This window comes from Diceros bicornis, chromosome 5 (genome assembly GCF_020826845.1).
Source record: "Diceros bicornis minor isolate mBicDic1 chromosome 5, mDicBic1.mat.cur, whole genome shotgun sequence".
NCBI lineage: Eukaryota > Metazoa > Chordata > Mammalia > Perissodactyla > Rhinocerotidae > Diceros > Diceros bicornis.
The window spans coordinates 10,733,037-10,752,600 of record NC_080744.1 but is presented as its reverse complement, the minus strand read 5'-3'; the positions used below and the strand labels follow the sequence as shown (position 1 = coordinate 10,752,600).

Genomic DNA, 19,564 nt, shown 5'->3' with positions numbered 1-19,564 from the left:
GAAGCACATGGGAGTTTTTAGGGTGATGAATTAAACCGTTGTGGTGGTTATATAATGCTGTGTATTTGTCAAAATCCATAGAACTTTACAGCATAAAAAGATTAATAAACACAAATTAAAAAAATCAACCAGGAATTTTGAGGGTTCACAGAATGGAATGCAGACTGTGACCAAAGAACTTAACAAATGTGTTAGAAATGTATGACATAACCTTGCTGAAGGAATGGGGAAAAAGGTGCTTGACCTAAATAACTTTGGAAAAGAGTGTTTTGACTGGAACCTGTAAGACTAAAGACAATAGTGTACATAAACACTGTACTTTGGTCGATGAAGTTGTTTCTCACGGGTGTACAGCTTAACAATTCTGAAACTGCTATACATGTATACTGGGATTGAACAAATATGTAAATGTATGGTGGCTGCTAGGAGCGAGGTTTCTCACTATTGGAAAGGGAGATTAGAGATAAGCTATATCAATTATAATTATAATTTTCATTATAATTGAACCGTGACTTTCTTGTATAGCTTTTTTCCCTCTAGAGTTTTGAATTACTGTTTTTTCTTCTGATTGACAAAAGAATAAGATACCTTCATTATATTCTCAAAATACCTGGCTTCTCTGTCACACTCGGTTATAAGAATCCACATTCTTCTTGAAGACAGTCCTTTTGGAGCCTTTTGTCTTTCTGATCCACTTGGGGTTTGTTACTAGGTCTGCTGCATAGTCATCCTGGATCTTCCCTTCACTGTGTTCCTGGCTTAGAGCTTCTGTTTCTTAGATCCAATTTTTTCTTTGTTTCTCACTTTATTTTGCTGAATAACATCCTCAGTGTCTTCAGAACATTGCTTAATAACAAATTTTAGGGTTCTTATGTGTCTGAAAATGTTTTTGTTTGACTCTTATAGTTGATGGACCTATAGATATAGAATTTTAAATTCAAAACATTTTTCCTTTAGAACTTTGAAGACATGGCACATTGGCTTCTAGTATTTTGTGTTGTTACTGAGAAGCCTGATGCCTGCTTATTTCTTGCCTTTCTGGAAGCTTTTAAAATATTTTCCATATACAACTCATGCTCAAAAATCTCAAGAATGTGTCTAGATATGGATCTTATATTAATTCATCTGATTGGTGCTCGGTATAGCCTTTCAATATGAAGACTTGTATTTTTCTTCAGTTTTTGAAGTTTTCTTATATTATTTATTTGATTATTTGCTCCCCTGTAATTTCTCATTCTGGAACTTCTATTAGTCTGAATATTGAATCTCTTAGATTTGTTCTCCATTTCTTATATCTTTTGTTCTCCTATATTTTTTTCTCTTTATTTTTTCTATATGTTCTGGGAAATATCCTTGTCTTTGTTTTCCAGTCCTTTTTTTGAAAAATGTTTTCAGCAGTCATATTTATTTTCAAAGAACTCTGATTGTTCCTTTAATGCTCTCTGTTCCCATGGCATCCTGCTCGTGTTTTATGGATACATTTTCTTCAAATTCTGTAAAGATATTAGTTAGAATTTTTTTTTTACATTGTCTTCTTTTTCCTGAATATTATTTGGGACTGATAATCTCTAGCATAATCTCTAGAATTAGTTTTGTTTATTTTTCTTATTGTTGTTTTTTTCTTCACTGCTCCCAGTTTTCCTCATATGTTTGGAAATTCTTCAAGCGAATTTCAAGTGAGTATGTTTTTGTTTCAGATATATGCTAAGTGGTCAGTGAGGCCTAGCTAGAAGAACATTTTGATTTCTCAAATATTGCCAACAGTTTTTCCTCCCTTAGTAAGGTTGAATGGTAATTAGATACCTTCTCTATTTGTCTGGCTGGGTTTTGGGAAGGAGCTGGCAAATAAGAGATAATCCTCTACTTTTGATGCAACGACTTTGGGAAGGACAGTCGGTGAGAAGCAGGCTACACTCTGAAGTCTCGGAGCTGTGGGGTGGGGAGCACTATTATAAAAAGTCCAAGCCCTCATCTAGGGATTTTGGATTCTTTTATATCCATCATGGGTAGATGATGGTTTGAGATATAGCCCTACTCCTTCAGCTCACGCCAGGGCAAGAAATTCAGGGATCCCCATATCTGACCCATAGTTTATGAGGAGACACTGACACTACATCTTCATCAGCTGTATCTGTCTCAAGTAGAGAGTACCTGGATATGAGAGGACCCTACGTGTGACAAAAAGTGGGAGTTTGAGGGTGGTTATAATAATGATGATAATATCTGCTCCTTTAATATGTGCCGAACACTCCTTTGAGCTCCATCTCAAACTCAGTATGCCTCAAATCAGACTCATGTTTATTCTCCTAAAACCTGGTTCTGTTCTAGCGTCCCTTTTTTTTTTTTTCGGTGAGGAAGATCAGCCCTGGGCTAACATCCGATGCCAGTCCTCCTCTTTTTTTGCTGAGGAAGATTGGCCCTGAGCTAACATCTGTGCCCATCTTCCTCTACTTTATATGGGACGCCGCCACAGCATGGCATGACAAGCAGTGTGTCGATGCGTGCCCGGGATCCGAACCTGCGAACCCTGGGCCGACAAAGCGGAGCGTGTGCACTTAACCACTGCGCCACCGGGCCGGCCCCTAGTGTCCCTTTTTTTAATGAATAGAATCACCATCCACTTTATTTCTCTAACCAGAAACCAACTACCTGTCTTTGAGAGCTCCCTCACCCTCACTCCCCATGTGCTATGCAAAGCCAAGTCCTGTCCGTTTTACTTTCTAAATACCTCTGCAATTCATCCTTTCTCTTTTTGCTGCTTCCACACTGGTCCGTAATCTGGGCATAGATTATCATCCAAGATTCTGTTCATGTGTACCACTGCAATAATATTTTATCCAGTCTTTTACAATAGCATCATCCATCCACCCCTTCAAACCCCCCCTCCCCTCCCACATCAGAAATTTGTTCTCCATACTACAGCTGGAGTCTTCTTTCTATAATGCAAATCTGGTCACATTCTTTTCTGCTTAAAAATTATCAGTAACTTTCTGTGACTCTTAAGATGAAGATCACAGTTCTTACTACAGCCTACAAGGAAATGCTATGAGGTATTGTTGAGACTTGAGAAATGTATAAATTTGTGGGCTAGCCAGGCACATTTTAATGTGGCATGTTTTTGAATTTATACATTTAAGGACCTACAGTCAAGACGATATTCTCCAAAATTGATGTTTAGTCAATGAAGGCAAACAGGTTTAACACAGACTAAATTTGTAAAATTAGTACACATTAATTGCTCATTATTTATGCATTATAGACACCTGTTTTTTTTTTTTTTCCTTTTTTTCCAGCTTTATTGAGATACAGTTGACGTATAACGTTGTATAAGGTTAAGGTATACAACATGATGATTAGATACACATATATATTGTGAAATGACTATCACAATAGGGTTAGTTAACACTTGCATCACCTCACATAATTATTTATTATTTTTTTGTAGTGAGAACATTTAAGCTCTATTCTTCTAGCAACTTTCAAATATATAATACAGTATTGTTAACTATAGTCACCATGCTGTACATTAGCTCCCCAGAATTTATTCATCTTATAACTGGAAGTTTGTTCCTTTTGACCAACATCTTCCCATTTCCCCCACCTTGCAGCCCCTGACAACCGCCGTTCTATTCTGTTTCTATTAGTTCGACTTTTTTTTAGATTCCACATATAAATGAGATCGTACAGTATTTGTCTTTCTCTGTCTGACTTATGTCACTTAGTATAATGCCCTCAGGGTCCATCCATGTTGTTGCAAATGGCAGGATTTCGTATTTTCATTATCCGTTTATCTGTCAGTGCACACTTTGGTTGTCTCCATCTCTTAGCTGTTATGAATAATGCTGCAATGAACATGAGAGTGCAGATATCTCTTTGAGTTCTTGATTCTATTTCTTTTGGATATATACCCAGAAATGGGATTGCTGGATCATATGGTAGTCTATTTTTGATTTTTTGAGGAACCTCCATACTATTTTCCAAGGTGGTTGTACCAGTTTACATTTCCCCCAATAGTGCGCAAGAGTTCTCTTTTCTGCATCTTTGCCAGCACTTGCTATTTCTTTTTGATAATAGCCATTTTAACAGGTGTGATGTGATATCTCATTGTGGCTTTGATTTTCATTTCACTGATGATTAGTGATGTTGAGCATCTTTTCATGTACCTGTTGCCCATCTGTATGTCTTCCTTGGAAAAATGTCTATTCAAGTCCTCTGCCCATTTTTTAATTAGATTTCTTTTTTTTTTGTTATTGAGTTGTATGAGTTCCTTGTATGTGTTGAATATTAACCTCTTACCTGTAAGTGGTTTGCTAATATTTTCTCACATTCTGTAGGTTGCCTTTTCATTTTCTTGATTGTTTCTTTCACTGTGCAGAAGCTTTATAGTTTGATGTAGCCCTATTTATTTATTTACAGTCAGGATTCAATACAGAGTACATGCTATTGGCTTCTGGTGGCTTTGAAATAAGAGATTAATATGTGGTTATAGAGAAATCTAATAGGTTAAACTAAAGAGGGGGAGAGAGAGACAGAGACAGAGAAATAAATAAATAAACACAGTCCTCTTTTCCAGGTTTATGCTTTCCACCATGAACCTGAGAGAATAATCTGGCCTGTATGAATAACTGCAGGCCTCACTGAGTGTCTGTAGATTTTTTGAAGAGAAATTGTATTGAAATTCTCATGGTCACTACCACCTCTGCCTGTTAAGTAGACTGTGGGAACAGTCTTCTCTCTCTCCAAGGTAAAGGTTAGGTTGTGTGAGTTAGAAATACAGACCGTGCAGGGAACCACGGCCTGACCTTCTGGCTGCTCCAGTGGAGAGCTTTTCTGTCTGGTAGCTTTTCTCTGTAAAGTGGTGCCTCTTGACAACCTCTCTCCATGACAGCACCTCTCAGCATTCCTTCTTATAACTGACTCTCATCTTCGGGGCCTTTCTTGAGCAGCTGCAGTTCTTCATGGTCCCCAACAGTTCAGTAGCAGCTACTCCCTGTGGCTTAGCCTCTGGTAGTGTTGCAACTGATTGGACCCCAGTCCTCTTGCTTCTTCCCGTAGAAACATCTGTTCTCAGCCTTCCTTTTTAGCCTCAACTCTCACCAGTTACTTCCTTTCTGCTCTCCCACCTCAATGGGTGTATTCATACCAATGCACTCATGGTTTCTGAAATATGACCCACTCTTTGATAGTCCTGCTCCTTTTCATGTCAGCTCTCAACTTTGTCTCAAGGGTTACTTTTTTTTATGATTTCCGAGATAGAATTGACTACTACCTCTTTTGTGCCCCTCATTTACACTCTGAACATCTGTCGTAGCATCTGTAATTCTTTTTGTTGTCTATATCACTCTTGAATGGAGCAGAAATGAGTTATCCCCACCAAGCCCTGCCCAAATTGCAGACTCTTGAGCAAAATAAATATTGTTGTTGTTTTAAGCCACTAAATTTTGGGGTAATTTGTTGTGCAGTCATAGAAACTGAAATTGATTTTGGTATTTTCAAGTGGTGGGGTGCCATGTAACAGAAACCTGAACCTGTGGCAGTGGCGGAAGCTAAATTACACAGGACTAGACAGTGGGCAGAAGATGGGAGGACCTTGAAAAGATTGTTAGTGAAAATCTGATGGCCCTCAAGGGGGATGTCAGTGAAGGTTTAAAGGAAAGTGAAAAAATACCATTGGGAGCTGGAGAGAAGATCCTTGTTATGTAATAGTAGAAAGTTGAGCAATATTGTCACCTATGGTAATGTGGAAAATGGAAAATGGTTATAATGAATTGTATGATAAAGATATTTCTGGGAATATTTGAAGGTGTCATCTGACTATTTCTTGCTGCTTATAGTAAAATATGATAGGAGAGAGTGCTATGGTGTGAATGTTTGAGGCTTCTAAAATTCATAGGTTAAATCCTAATGTCCAGTGTGATGGTATTAGGAGATGGGGCATTTGGGAGGTGCTTAGGTCATGAGGGTGGAGCCCTCATGAATGAGATTAGTGCTTTTATAAAGAGACCCCACAGAGCTTCCTACCCGTTCTACCATGAGAGAACACAGCAAGAAGTTGGCAGTCTGCAACCCAGAAGAAGCCTTCAGCAGAACCCAACCTTGCTGGCATCTTGATCTTGGATTTCCAGCCTCCAGAACTGTGAGAAATAAATTTGTTCTTTATAAGCCACCCAGTCTCTGGCATTTTGTTATAGCAGTCTGATTGGACTGAGAGAGATAAGCTAAGGAAAGAATTGTTCAATATAAAGGAGCCAGAACTTAATGAGTTCAAAAATAAACACTCTTTTCCACTTTCTCCAGATGGCAGACAATTCTCAAATTGAGAAAAGTCTTATGGAAAGAGATCAAATCTAGGGTATTGTCAGAAAACATAGATTAACTATGAAGCCAAGAGAGTGATTATAAAACTCTTTGTTAAAGTCTCAGGAAATTTAATATTATGCTTCACAAAGACTATAGTCCCTGTAAGAGTCTTGAGGGCATGCCATGCCTCAAGATCTTCTTTATTAAACAAAAGGTCCTCTAAGAATTTTAAGAGCACTGTCCCTCAAGACCCGTATAGGAAGCTCAAGGACTTATCTTGAAATTTGTGGGTGTGACTTTTGTCTAATGGAGTGGATTATAAATTGATTCACAAGAAATCCATACAGTTTAAAAAAATAGACTTTATTTTTTAGAGCAGTTTTAGGTTCACAACAATATTGAGCTGAAAGCGTAGTGAGTTCCCATATACTCTGTGCCCCTCTAGTACACCAGAATGGAACATTTGTTAAAATTGATGAACCTGCATCCATACATCGTTATCACTCCTAGTCCATAGTTTACATTAGGGTTCACTCTTGGTGTATATTCTGCGGGTGTGGACAAATGTGTAATGACATGTATCCACCATTATAGTATCATACAGAACAGTCTCACTGCCCTAAAAATCTTCTATAATCTGCCTCTTCATCCATCCTTTGCCCCAGCCCCTGGCCACCACTAATCTTTTTACACTCTCTATAGTTTCACCTTTTTCAGAATGTAATGCAGTTGGAGTCATACAATATGTAGCCTTTTTAGATTGGCTTCTTTGACTTAGTAATATACATTTAATCTTCCTCCAGGTCTTTTCATGGGTTGATAGCTCAGTGCTTTCTAGTGCTGTTCCGTTGTCTGGATGGTTTATTTATCCATTCACCTACCCAGGGACATCTCGGTCGTTCCCAAGGTTTGCCAATTATGAATAAAGCTGCCATAAATATATGTGTGCAGGTTTTTTTGCAGACGTAAGTTTTCAACTCCTTTGGCTTAATACCAGGGAGTGTGATGGTTGGGTTGTATTGTATGAGTATGTTTAGTTTTGTAAGCCACTGGCAAATTGCCTTCCAAAGTAGCTGCACCATTTTGCATTCCACCAGCAATGAATGAGAGCTCCTGTTACTCCACATCTTCACCAGCATTTGGTGTGGTGAGTTTTCTGAATTTTGGCCTTTTTAGTAGGTGTGTAGTGGTATCTTATTGTAATTTGCATTTCCCTAAATAACATATGATGTTGAGCATCTTCATATACTTATTTTCCATCTGTGTATCTTTATCTTTGGTAGGTGTCTGTTCAGATCTTTTGCCCATTTTTTTTTTTAAAGATTTTATTTATTTATTTTTTTCCCCCAAAGCCCCAGCAGATAGTTGTATGTCATAGCTGCACATCCCTCTAGTTGCTGTATGTGGGACGCGGCCTCAGCATGGCCGGAGAAGCGGTGCGTCGGTGCACGCCCGGGATCCGAACCCGGGCCGCCAGCAGCGGAGCGCGTGCACTTAACCGCTAAGCCACCGGGCCGGCCCCATTTTGCCCATTTTTTAATCGGATTGTTCACTTTCTTACTGTTGAATTTTAAGAATTCTTTGTATATTTTAGATGACAATCTTTTATCAGATATATTTTTTGCAAAAGTTTTCTCCCAGTTTGGCTTGTCTTCTCATTTTCTTGATCCACATAGTTTTTAAAAGGATTATATCAGCTTGAACTGAAAGGCACAGAGAGTACAAAATGAAAAGAGGCCTTTGGATCCCAAACTTCTATAGACAGGAAGCATGCTAAGAACATGACTGCTTAACATGGAACCAACAGCCCAGAGTGGGGAGCTGTGAACCACACTGAGTCATTCCCAAGCAGTACAACTGAGCCCCAATTGAAGAACTAGCAGCATATGCCCAGCTGGGTTTCAAAATTTTAATGGACCAATGACTGCTGTCTCCTTTCTGCCTCCTTGAGTGGGAGTGTCTACAGCAATTGTCCTGTGCCTATTCCACCATTGTGTATTTGTGTTTGTGGAGGCAGATAACTTGTCTTTTTTGTTTACAGCTCTTCAGATCAAGAGGAACTGTACTCAAGGGGTTGTATTTAAGGAACTTACCCAAGAAGTTCATCCGTACCTGGACCTCAAGCCTCAGCCTGATATTGTGGGTATTGAGGGGGGGAATGAGTGTATTTTGCATGTGGGAGAGATGTGAACTGCTATGGTCAGAAGGTAGACTGTTGCATTGTTGAAAACTGGTCTCAACAATATTTCTGGTCCCACATACTCCTCTAGAACCTTGCCACTTCCCATCAAGAGACTGAGTTTATTCCCCACCACCTCTTGAACCTGGGCTGGACTTAGCACTGATTAATAGAATGTGGAAGTAGTGATACTGTATGACTTCCAAGGCTAGGTCATAAAATGTGGTGCTGCTTTTGCTTGGTTCTCTCAGGATGCTTACCTTTAGAACCTAGCCACCCTGGTGTGAAGAAGCCTGGACCACACACAGAAGCCATGTGTAGGTATTCTGGCACCAGCCAAGGTCTCATCTGACAGCATCAACCACCAGACGTGTTACTGAATGAGCCTTTATATAATTTTACTCCCCAGCCATTTAGCCACCCCAGCCGATGCTGAGTGGAGCAGAGATGAGCTGTCCTCTCTGAGGCCTGTCCAAATTGCAGATTCATGAGAAAAATACATATTTTTGTTTTAGGTCACTAAATATTAGGGTGGTTTTTTTATGTAGCCATAGTAACTGAAATAATTAGAAAAGTTTATAGTTTTTGGATTTGTTTTTTAAGTTAAGTCTTGGTATGCTGGCTTCATGAAATGAATTGTGAAACATTTCATCTTTTTATTTGGTATGGAATAATTTAAATAACATTGTAATTACTTGTGTTTTAAAAGTTAGGTAGAACTCATATTTAAAAGGTTTTTGGATGTATTATTATTTAAAATAGCTTTCCAATCTCTTTTTTAATAATTAGTCAATTTGGGTTTTATATTTCGTTTACTTTGGGTTATTTATATTTTCTGGGAAATCATACGTTTCTTCTCTTCATAGTCTTGCTAATATTTGTTTTGTCTTACATTCTTAAGCAGGACCATAAAGGGCGTGTGTGTGTGTGTGTGTGTGTGTGTGTGTGTGTGTGTATCTTGTTAGTTCTTAAAAAATATCTTTTGGAATTCTTTACCAATTCTCCTACTTTTTTTCTATATCACCAATTATATCTGTTATCTTCATTCACTCTTCAAATTTTCTTTTGGATAATTTTGTGCTTTTTCAAAAAAACTCTTAAGATAAACATAACATTCCTGAAATTTTAGTCATTTGTCTTCATAATGAAAGGATTTAGGCACATGAATTTTTTTTTTTTTGAAAGTATGGCTTTTGCGGTGTTCTGTAAATTTTTATGTATTTATCTTTCATTAATTTCTAGAGTCTGTGATTTTTCTCGTTGATCAAGAATTAATTTTCAAGTCATTAAGATGTTTCAAATATTAAAAATTATTTCTAGTATTATTGAATTATGATCAGTGACTGTGGCCTGTAAGATATTTACTTTGAAATATTTGTTGTAATTTGCTTTGTGGAAATTTCTATAAAACTATGAGCAAATTAAAATGTCAGATTTCTCATTGAGTGAAGTAAGAGTCCGTACTGTCTTAATCAGTTCATGCTGCTGTAACAAAAATATCATAGACTGGGTGGGTAGCTTAAACAACAGAAATTTGTTTCTAAGTTTTGGAAGCTGAGAAGTCCAAGATGAAGGCACCTGCAGATTTGGTGTCTGGTGGGAGCCTGCTTTCTGGTTCATAGAAGGCTGCCTTCTCGCTGGATCCTCACCTGGTGGAAGAGACAAGAGAGCTTTCTGGGATTTCTTTTATAAGGGCACGAATCCCATTCTTTAGGGCTCCACCCTCGTGACCTGATCACCTCCCAAAGGCCCCACCCCTTAATGACATCACATTGGGGTTTAGGATTTCAACATATGAATTTTGGAGGGACACAAACATTCAGTCCAAAACATTCTGCCCTTGACCTCCCAAAATTCATATTCTTCTCGCATGCAAAATACATTCATTCATTCCAACAGCTCCGAAAGTCTGAACTTGTTTCAGCATCAAGTCTCAATTCCAAAGCCTCTGTAAATATCATCTAAATTAGATATGAATGAGACTTGAGGTATGATTTATCCAGAGGCAAAATTAATCTCCAGCTATGAACTTGTGAAGCCAAACAAGTTATGTGCTTCCAAAATACAATGATGGGACAGACAAAGTATAGACATTCCCATTCCAAAAGGGAGAAGTAGGAAAGAAGAAAGGAGTGACAGTTTCCAAGTAAGTGTAAAACCTAACAGGGCAAATTCCATTAGACCATAAGGCTTGAGAATAATTGTCTTTGGTCTGATGCTTTGCCTTCCAGACCCACTGGGGTGGCACCATCACCCCCATGGCTCCGTGGTGTGCTGCCCACACCTTGGCTCTATGTAGTGGCCCTGCCCATGCTGTAGCTTTCTGTACAGGCCCTGCCACTGAGGCACTGGGCAAGGGCATCCTAGCGCACCTGAACCAGTGAGGCGGCCTCAGCGTTGGAAACCGTTCTGCCTCCCCCAGGCCCTTGCACTCTGGGCCTGTGGTGGCAGTGGTAGCCTTGATGATCTCTGAATTACCTTGGCAGTGGGGTAGTGGTGGTGGTTGTGTTATTCTTCCCTTGTCTTGAAGAATAACACCTGGCTTCTTGAGATGGCTATTTAGGTCTATGGTTCATATCCATGTTAATCTCCTTATCAGATGGTCACTTTGCTACACCTTCAGTGTTCTCTTTCAAAAATGCTTTCTCTTTTTTTGCAATATGGATAGGCTGAGAATTTTCCAAATCTTTAAGTTCTAGTTCCTTTTTGCTTAACAGTTCCATCTTCAAATCATTTTTCTCTTCTTGGGTTTTGCCATAAGCAGGCAGGAGGAACCAGGCTACTCCTTTGACACTCCTTAGAGATCTCCTCAGCTAAATATCCAGTTTCATTTCTTGCAAGTTCTACCTTCCACAAAACACTAGAACATGAACACAATTCAGTCACGTTTTTTGTCGCTTTATGATAAATATCACATTTTCTCCAATTTTCTCCAGTTTCCAATAACATGTTTCATATTTTCATCTGAGACCTTATCATAATGGCCTTTGTGGTCCATATTTCAACCAACATTCTGTTCGGGATTACTTAAATATTCTCTGAGAAGACTGAGGTTTTCTCTCCAGCTCTCCTCTTTTCTCTCTGAGCCCTCATCAGAATTACCCTCAGTGCTCATACTTCTGGCATGCACCTCTAAACTCTTCCAGCCGCTACCCATTACCCCTCACAAAGCCACTTCCACTTTTCTAGGTATTTGTTACACAGCACCTGCCTCTCGGTACCAAAATCTGTAATAGTCAAGGTTCTCCAAAGAAACAGAACCTGTGGAGGCTGAGAAGTTCCGTGATCTGCTGTCTGCAAGTTGGAGACTCCAGAAAGCTGGTAGTGTAATCCAGTCCATGTCTGAAGGCCTGAGAACCAGAGGAGCCAGTGGTGTATATCCCAGTTCAAGGGCAGGAGGGGATGAGATGAGATGTCTCAATTCAAAGAGTGAAGCAGGAGACAAGGGGCAAATTCCTCCTTCCTCCACCTTTTGTTCTGTTTAGGCTTTTAGCAGATTGGATGATGCCTGTCCACACTGGGAAAGGCAGTCCACTGAGTCCAGCAATCCAAATGCTAATCTCATCCAGAAATACCCTCACAGACACACCCAGAAATAATGTTTAATGTGGGCACCCCATGGCCAGTCAAATTCACACATAAAATTAACGTTCACACAAATATACATGGAAAAAAATCTTTGAAATAAAATTTCAGTAGATGAATTTAAGGAGAGTCACTTTGGAGATCTGCCTGAATTGGTTGGAAAAATCAAGAGGAAGAAATACCTGAAAACTAAGAACAAATATATACATAGAAATAAATTATGACAAAGACATTCACTTAAAGATTCACTTTCCACATACCATTTCTATAGAAATTACTGGAGCTTGTACATCATCAAAATAATGGCATAAACCAAGGAAGAAGAAAACAAAATTGAGGAAACAGTATCCAACACAAAAGAGAGGCAGAGGAATTTTCTGAGTGTTGATGAAGAGAGACCCCAAAGACAGCTGTGCAGCAGGCCTGAAAATGAGCCAATCCAGATTGGAGCAGGGCAAGAGGCTCGAGGAGAGGCTTCTTCAAGAAGGTGAAATTAATAAAATACTAATGGGTTTGAGTATATTGAGAAGAGATTTATTCAAGTTCTGAAGAATATGGGGGATGATATTAAATAGAAAAGTAAAAAATGGAAAAAAGATAATTCTTAACTAGGGAAAATAATCATAGTAAACTACATGATTCAGCTATCAATAGTATTTACATAGTCAATATAAACAATGGATATTAATCTAAACAATGGATATGAATCCTGTGATATTGATACCACAAGCTTCTAGAAGGGCTGGCTAGTGGCTAGGGAGGAGCATGGAGCAGAACAACTAGGAAAAAAGTGGATATTGATCTGTCATAACATTATGATAAAAAGATTTTGGAAGAACAAGGGAACCCAAGTGTGTGTGTGAGGTGAGAATGGTGGTTATATTTGAAAGAGAGCTAAACTCTCATCTTTGTAATAAATATTATTGGTGGATAATAATGCCTATAACTGAAAGTCGATAAGAATGTAAGACCATAAGAATGTTATTTAGAGATTGGAGGTAAATACCAAAAACCAGCAGAAAGAATGGAAGGCAGTTGCCTTCAGGGGTAAGAAATTTGAAATGTGTGGGGCCTAATGTTTTTCATAACAAGTCTTGTCGAGTTTTAAATGGTGCACATGTGTAACTGCTAAAAATAAAACCCCCAAAAGCCTAAATTAAAAATAAAAAGAAGTAATGAGAGAAGATAGAGCTTTAATAGACCCAAGAGATAAAATATTAGAAGGAATTCTACAAGGTTAAAAAAAAGAAAAGGAGAGAGAAAATAGTAAAAACTCATATTAGAACAAAGACCTAAGTCTTCATCTCGAAGGGTACCCCATTCCTCACCCCAACCCAAGTTTCAATTAGGATTGATGAGAAAAACTGATAATGGGCATAACCGTATACAAGTCTCAAACTCCAAGCATAATGCTAAGATATTACTGGGTTCCAGATAGAAAAAACAAGTTAACTTGCAAAGGAAAAAGAAAACTCAGACTGAGATTGAATTTCCTGTATGCAACTTTGGAGACTAGAAGATAGTAGGATAATGTCAATGGACTAGTGAGAGATTTACACCCCATGAATCCTATACTAGACAAAGCTATCAGTCACCTGAGGGGGAGAAAGGTACTTGCAGATGTGTGAGGATTCAGAGACTAGAGAAGTCTTGAGAAAGTACACTTATGAACAAAAGGGTTTGAACAGTGACTGTAGGATATGGGAAAGTAAAAAAGAGGACATAGTGGTAAGCAATGAAGTTGGCAGTATGCACGTGGTTCAGTCTCATTGGATAATGACCGACTGTTGGAAAATGCTTACTGTAAGTTGTAAAGAAGTATTCTTTTTTTCTCCAGCTTTCAACTTGAAAATCTTCAAAATAGAAATTTGAAAAGCTTTTACCTAGATTCACCAATTTCTCTTACAGTATTTCTCTTCTAATTCAGGAATACTACTACTTTAGAAATGGCTGATTCCAGGACAGCAAAATTAGAAGCTGAGACTACATTGTTTTAATATGCCAGAAAGCAAGGAATTGCTCAAAGATGAATGCGGTCATGTCAAAAGGGCAGAGACTGCGTGCAGAAGATTTATTGGGGAGTGCTTTTTGGAAAAACACCTGCAAGGGAGTGAACAAAGCAGGATTGGAACAGGGGGATGTTGAACTGTGGTGGAGTTCATCTTCTGCATGGGGAGCTCTGGCCTGAGATGGCTCTTCAGAGTTGTCCTGAATTGACGCAAGGGGACTGGCCCTTGTACTCCTCATGGTCCAGTCATTTGATATGGGCTTCCCCTGGAAAGGAGGCATACCCTTGAGTGAGGAAGCTCCCTTCAATTGAGGGCGATTCCTGGGGAGATGCCAGTTGAGAGCTGCTGCATGCAACATTCTGGCATGTGGGGAAGAGTGCCCTGGTCCTGAAGAAAGTCCTGGACAGTGCATCCTAACAATCTGTACTATCATCCATTTGCTTCTTATAATAAGTTCATCCCATCTGGGGATAGCTCCTCTAGGATTATGGTTGGTTTCTTTTTCTGAAAATACAAGAGGAAAGTAAGTAGGACTTACTCCAGTCTTTCTCACTACAGCTGGTCTTGGGGCCACAACTGATATTCATTATATCCTGCTGCCACCATTTCTGGATTTCCCCTTACTCTTGGCTAACACCTCTGCTGGTCTAGGCGGCTTCCCTGAGGTCACCGAGTCCCTCGTACATGAGAGGTTCTGAGGCCCAGTCAGCATGTTCACCATGGTCTCCAGGCTATGGCTCTTGTATTTGTCCATTTGTTGTCAAAATTGGGCAAAGGAGTATGAAGAGATACCTTTCATGTATACCCTTCATATGACAAACATCATCTGGGTGATAAAAATTTTCTTCCCTACACTTGCGTGACGGAACTCCTACCTCTTCCTGATGACCAAGGTCAATTACTCCTGCCAGAATGATGACTCCTTTCTTTGCTTTCTGGTCTCTTGGTACAAGGTGCTTGAAGTGACCAGGCAGCAGTTGTAACTTAAAGTTTAATGGGCTATGTCGCTTGGTGAGAACAGGACTTCTCATTCCAGGGATAGGAAAGTATAAACCACTAAGTGGGTCACTGGGAATGATGCCAAGAGAGGCCATTCCTGCTTCCCCACTTTGTTTCCTGGCTGCAGGTGTTTTACATATTAACAGATGTAGCACCACATAAGGGCTATTGATTTAGGGTATAGCGGCATCCTGGAGGAGGGTGCCCTATCATCATGTGGTATCGTCTCCAAGGGGGTGCCTCAGCTATGCCTTCAGAATGCTCTTCCATCGCTTTCTTAGGCTGGCAGCTTCTGAAGGTTGCGGTATATGATAGGACCAGTGGATCCCATGGTCTGTGCTCATGTCTCCTTTGCTATAAAGAGGATTCCTTGGTCTGAAGCAGTGTTATATAGGATATAGTTAAAGTGGACCAGAAACGTTGTTAGCTCTTAGATAGTGGTGTTGGCTAAGGCCTTGTGGTCAGGAAAGGCAAATCCTTACCTGTAATATGTGTTGATTTTTGTCAAGGTGAAACACTGCCCCTTCCAGAATGGAAAGGGTCCAATGTAATCAATTTGCACTAAGTGTCTTGTTGATCTCTTTGAGGGAATGTGCCATTTTGGGGGTTCAACTTTGGTTTCTGTAATTGGCAGGTTGGATAATCTGTAGTAGTAGTCAGCTAGACCAGCCTTGGTGAGAGGGAGCCCATAAGGTTGGGCCCATGCATAACCTCCATCCCTGTCACCATGGCTACTTTGTCCATTATGCCAGCACTAAGGTGGCCAATGACAGAAGCTGGATTATATGAACTGGTAAGTATTCTGTATATAGATGGTCTCTAACTTACAATGGTTTAACGTAGGATTTTTTGACTTTATGATGGTGTGAAAGCAATATGCACTCAGTAGAAACCATCTTGGAATTTTGAACTTGGGTCTTTCCCCAGGCTAGCAGTACGTGGTGCCATCTTCTCTTGTGATGCTGGGCAGGGGCCACGATCTGCAGCTCCCAGTGAGGCAGGTTGATCATGACGGTGAACAACCGACACACTTACAACCATTCTGTACCAATTCTGTACCCATAATAACATTCTGTTTTTCACTTTATTACAGTATTCGATAAATTACATGAGATATCCAACACTTTATTATAAAATAGGCTCTGCGTTAGATGATTTTGTCCAACCGTAGGCTAATGAAAGTGTTCTGAGCACGTTTAAGGTAGGCTAGGCCAGGCTATGATGTTTGGTAGGTTAGGTGTATTAAATGCATTTTTGACTTAACAATATTTTTAACTTATGGTGGGTTTGTCAGGAGGTAACCCCACTGTAAGTCAAGGAAGATCTGTACTTGGTTGTTTAGTGCCTCTTCCATGGTGGTGGTTCTCTAGTGGGTATTAATATCTGATACAAAGATCCTCACAGCTTGTGTCCGCATCCACAGGCCCAGCATCATGCCCTATTACCAAGAAAACCAGTTAAGAGACTTTTTAATCTTTTAGATGAGAGTTAAAGAGGCCTTGAGCTAGCAGAGTGGCAGTGAGAATATAAATGAACATTTTATTTGCACAGTATTTCAGGTTAGTCTTGTGACATTTTGGAGACTCCAAAATTTCCCGTCTGATTGATTAGGAGATCAGAAATTCACTTTAATGAAGAGAAGGGGTTTAGGAAAAAGTTGGTTTGTAGGTGGGAGAGAGACATTTTGTTTTTGATGAGCAGACTTTTAGAAATCCTGGTCTGGAACTCAAGAAAGAGGTCAGAATTAGAGACAAACACATAGCCATGTCATAAGGCTACCCATTTCACACTCAGAACTGCAGGGAAAAGTTTATGTGCTATCACTGCTCCAATACACCCTTTACAGTTCTCAACCTGCTGGTTCTTGGAGGATTGGGAGTGTGAGGGGACAAAGAAAGAAACAACAGCAGCAAAAATACAAGCAAGTTGATTTAATCAAGTTTAAAACTTAGGCTCATGTACGAATTTAAACATTTCCTTTCAATAGGGCTTAATGTCTTAGTATAACTGCTCATGATCTCAGCTTCTCTCTCTAAGATGGCATCTTGCTATGTGGTGGAGGGGTGGCTTTTGTGGTCTCATAGCTTGAAGAAGGCAGGATTCTCAGGTTTGCATATTGTCTCAAGGCTCTTCTTGTTGCTGTGGTGATGTCCCTTGTTGGTTGCTGCTCTCCCTGCCAGCATTTGAACTTCCCCTGCAGTTTGGTTAGAGCCTAATGATGTTTCCTGGCTGACAAGGCCTCTGGTGTTAGAGACGCCTCTGAAATCTGGCATGAGTTGGAGTCAGCTCAGCTTGGGGGTTCACTTTGAGCCATGATCCTCACCTACACACAGAAACCAACTAGCAGGCTCCCTAGCTAGATGCTCAGGGGATGACCTGTGCCAACCTTGGGGAAGCTAAACTCAGAGACTTTTTCTGACCAGGCTCAGTTACAAAGTTTATTTTGATACTTCTTGTTTATTCCTCTTTTAATTTGTTTAGTATCTGTCACTGCCCACCTTTCCCTTCCAACACACATGCACACTAGAGTATCAACTCATGATAATGGGGACCTTGTCAGTCTTGTTCATTGAGGAATAACAAGCTCCAAGGAAAGTAGCTGTCACATGGTTGGCCCTTAATAGATGTTTGTTAAGTCCATGAAGGAGAGAAGGACAGAAATAATAGATGAAATCCCTAAGGAGGAGTATGTCAAGTGAGAACAGGATGAGGACTGAACTGTTTAGTACATCTTCTACCTTCTATTTTAGAGGTAGAAGACAGAAGAGGTTCCAGGGAAGGAAACTGAGAAGAACTGGTGAAGAGACGTGTGAAGAGGATGGAGTGCAGAAGAGTGGGAGAAGCGTGTGTCAGTCAAGAGCGATAATCACTGTTGTCTAAGGCTTCAGAAGTTGAGTAGGAGTAACTGAATTTGGCAACTTGGAGGTTACTGGTAATTTTTGGAAAAGTGGTACCAAGAGCTGAGTCTGGGAAAACTCAGATCTTAAGGAATTGTGCCGTAAAAGGGGGAAGAGAGGGGCCGGACCAGTGGCGCAGGCGGTTAAGTGTGCGTGCTCCGCTGCAGCGGCCCGGGGTTCACCGGTTCGGATCCCCAGCTGCGCACTGACGCACCGTTTGTTAAGCCATGCTGTGGCGGTGTCCCATATAGAGTAGAGGAAGATGGGCATGAATGTTAGCCCAGGGCCAGTCTTCCTCAGCGAAAAAGAGGCGGATTGGCATTGGATGTTAGCTCAGGGCTGGTCTTCCTCACAAAAAAAAAAAAAAAGGCAGGGAAGAGAATTGTTGCAGCAAGTGAAGTCTTTTATGAAGGTTGACAGTGAAGGGAAGAAGAAACTAGGATATGTCACTGGGCTCTTCAGAGACAGGACTCACAGAGGGCTCTTTTTCCCCCAAGACAGAAGAGATGGTGTTTTGATATGTGGGGAGGAACTGCTGGAGGGAAAGAGGAGGAAGACTGAAGAAAGTTTTTGAATTAACGTCTCAGAACTGAACTGGGAAGGGATGAGATCAACTTTAGAAAGGAAGACAGGAAAGAGGAATGGATGGAAAATAGAAAATTTCAGGCAAATGGAGAAAACATAAAGGAATTCACATCTGATTTTGCTTAGTAAAATAAGTGTCCGTGTTATCTGCTCAGAATGCATGTGTACAGAGCCCTGTGAGAATTGCATTGTGAAGTGGCTGTGCCGTGCTGTAAGGCTTGGCCTCCTAACCCTCCTCCCCAGCACCCCGGCCCACTTCTTTTGCACATTCTTTCACCTTTTCTTGATGGAAGGTGAGTGGCCATGCTCCTTGGAATTGCCTTCCCGAGAGAGTTCTGAAGGAGAGAGCTCTCGAGTCTTCTTGTTCAAACTCAGGAGACTGGGTCGAGGGCCAGGTGTCTTTTCCCTGTAGGGAAATTAGGTTCCAAAGAGAGGCCCGGGTGCCCTGGAGTTCTCCAGAATTGGTACGAGGATCTCAGTAGATCTCGGACTTAACTGTGTGATCTTGGGTTATGTAACTAATAATGGATAATTCAGATAATGCAAGTTTCAGATTCCTTTGTACCTCAGCAGTGCTGACTCGTTATCAAATAAATAAAATCTGTTTACTCTAAATGTTTCCTCTTAGTTGGTCCTCTTAAGAGCTGATGACAGAGTCCATCAATATCTTGTTTTGGATTATCCTATGATGTTTAAGAATTTATGGATTATATGCTGATGGGAAAATTACCTGCTAAGGTAACTTCATATTTGTTCTTTATTTTACTGAGTTCATGTATATGAAGTTTGTAAGATGAAGTTTTTTTTGGACAAGGTAAAAGATACCACATATGGGGGCCGGCCCGATGGCGCAAGCGGTTAAGGGCCCGCGCTCTGCTGCGGCGGCCCAGGGTTCGCCAGTTCGATCCTGGGCGCGTACTGACGCACCGCTTGTCATGCCATGCTGTGGCTGCGTCCCATAGAAAGTAGAGGAAGATGGGCATGAATGTTAGCCCAGGGCCAGTCTTCCT

The 19,564-nt window shown here is 40.3% G+C and overlaps 1 long non-coding RNA gene across 1 annotated transcript in view; it reads left to right on the top strand.

Moving 5' to 3' along the window:
- The first annotated feature begins 507 nt into the window (after positions 1-507).
- LOC131405654 (uncharacterized) overlaps positions 508-19,564 on the top strand; it is a 117,249-nt gene continuing 98,192 nt past the window's right edge. The window contains exons 1-4 of the long non-coding RNA XR_009220004.1: positions 508-1,676; positions 6,001-7,447; positions 8,342-8,439; positions 17,823-19,292. This is a non-coding gene — a long non-coding RNA (uncharacterized LOC131405654). The remainder of the gene's footprint in view (positions 1,677-6,000; positions 7,448-8,341; positions 8,440-17,822; positions 19,293-19,564) is intronic.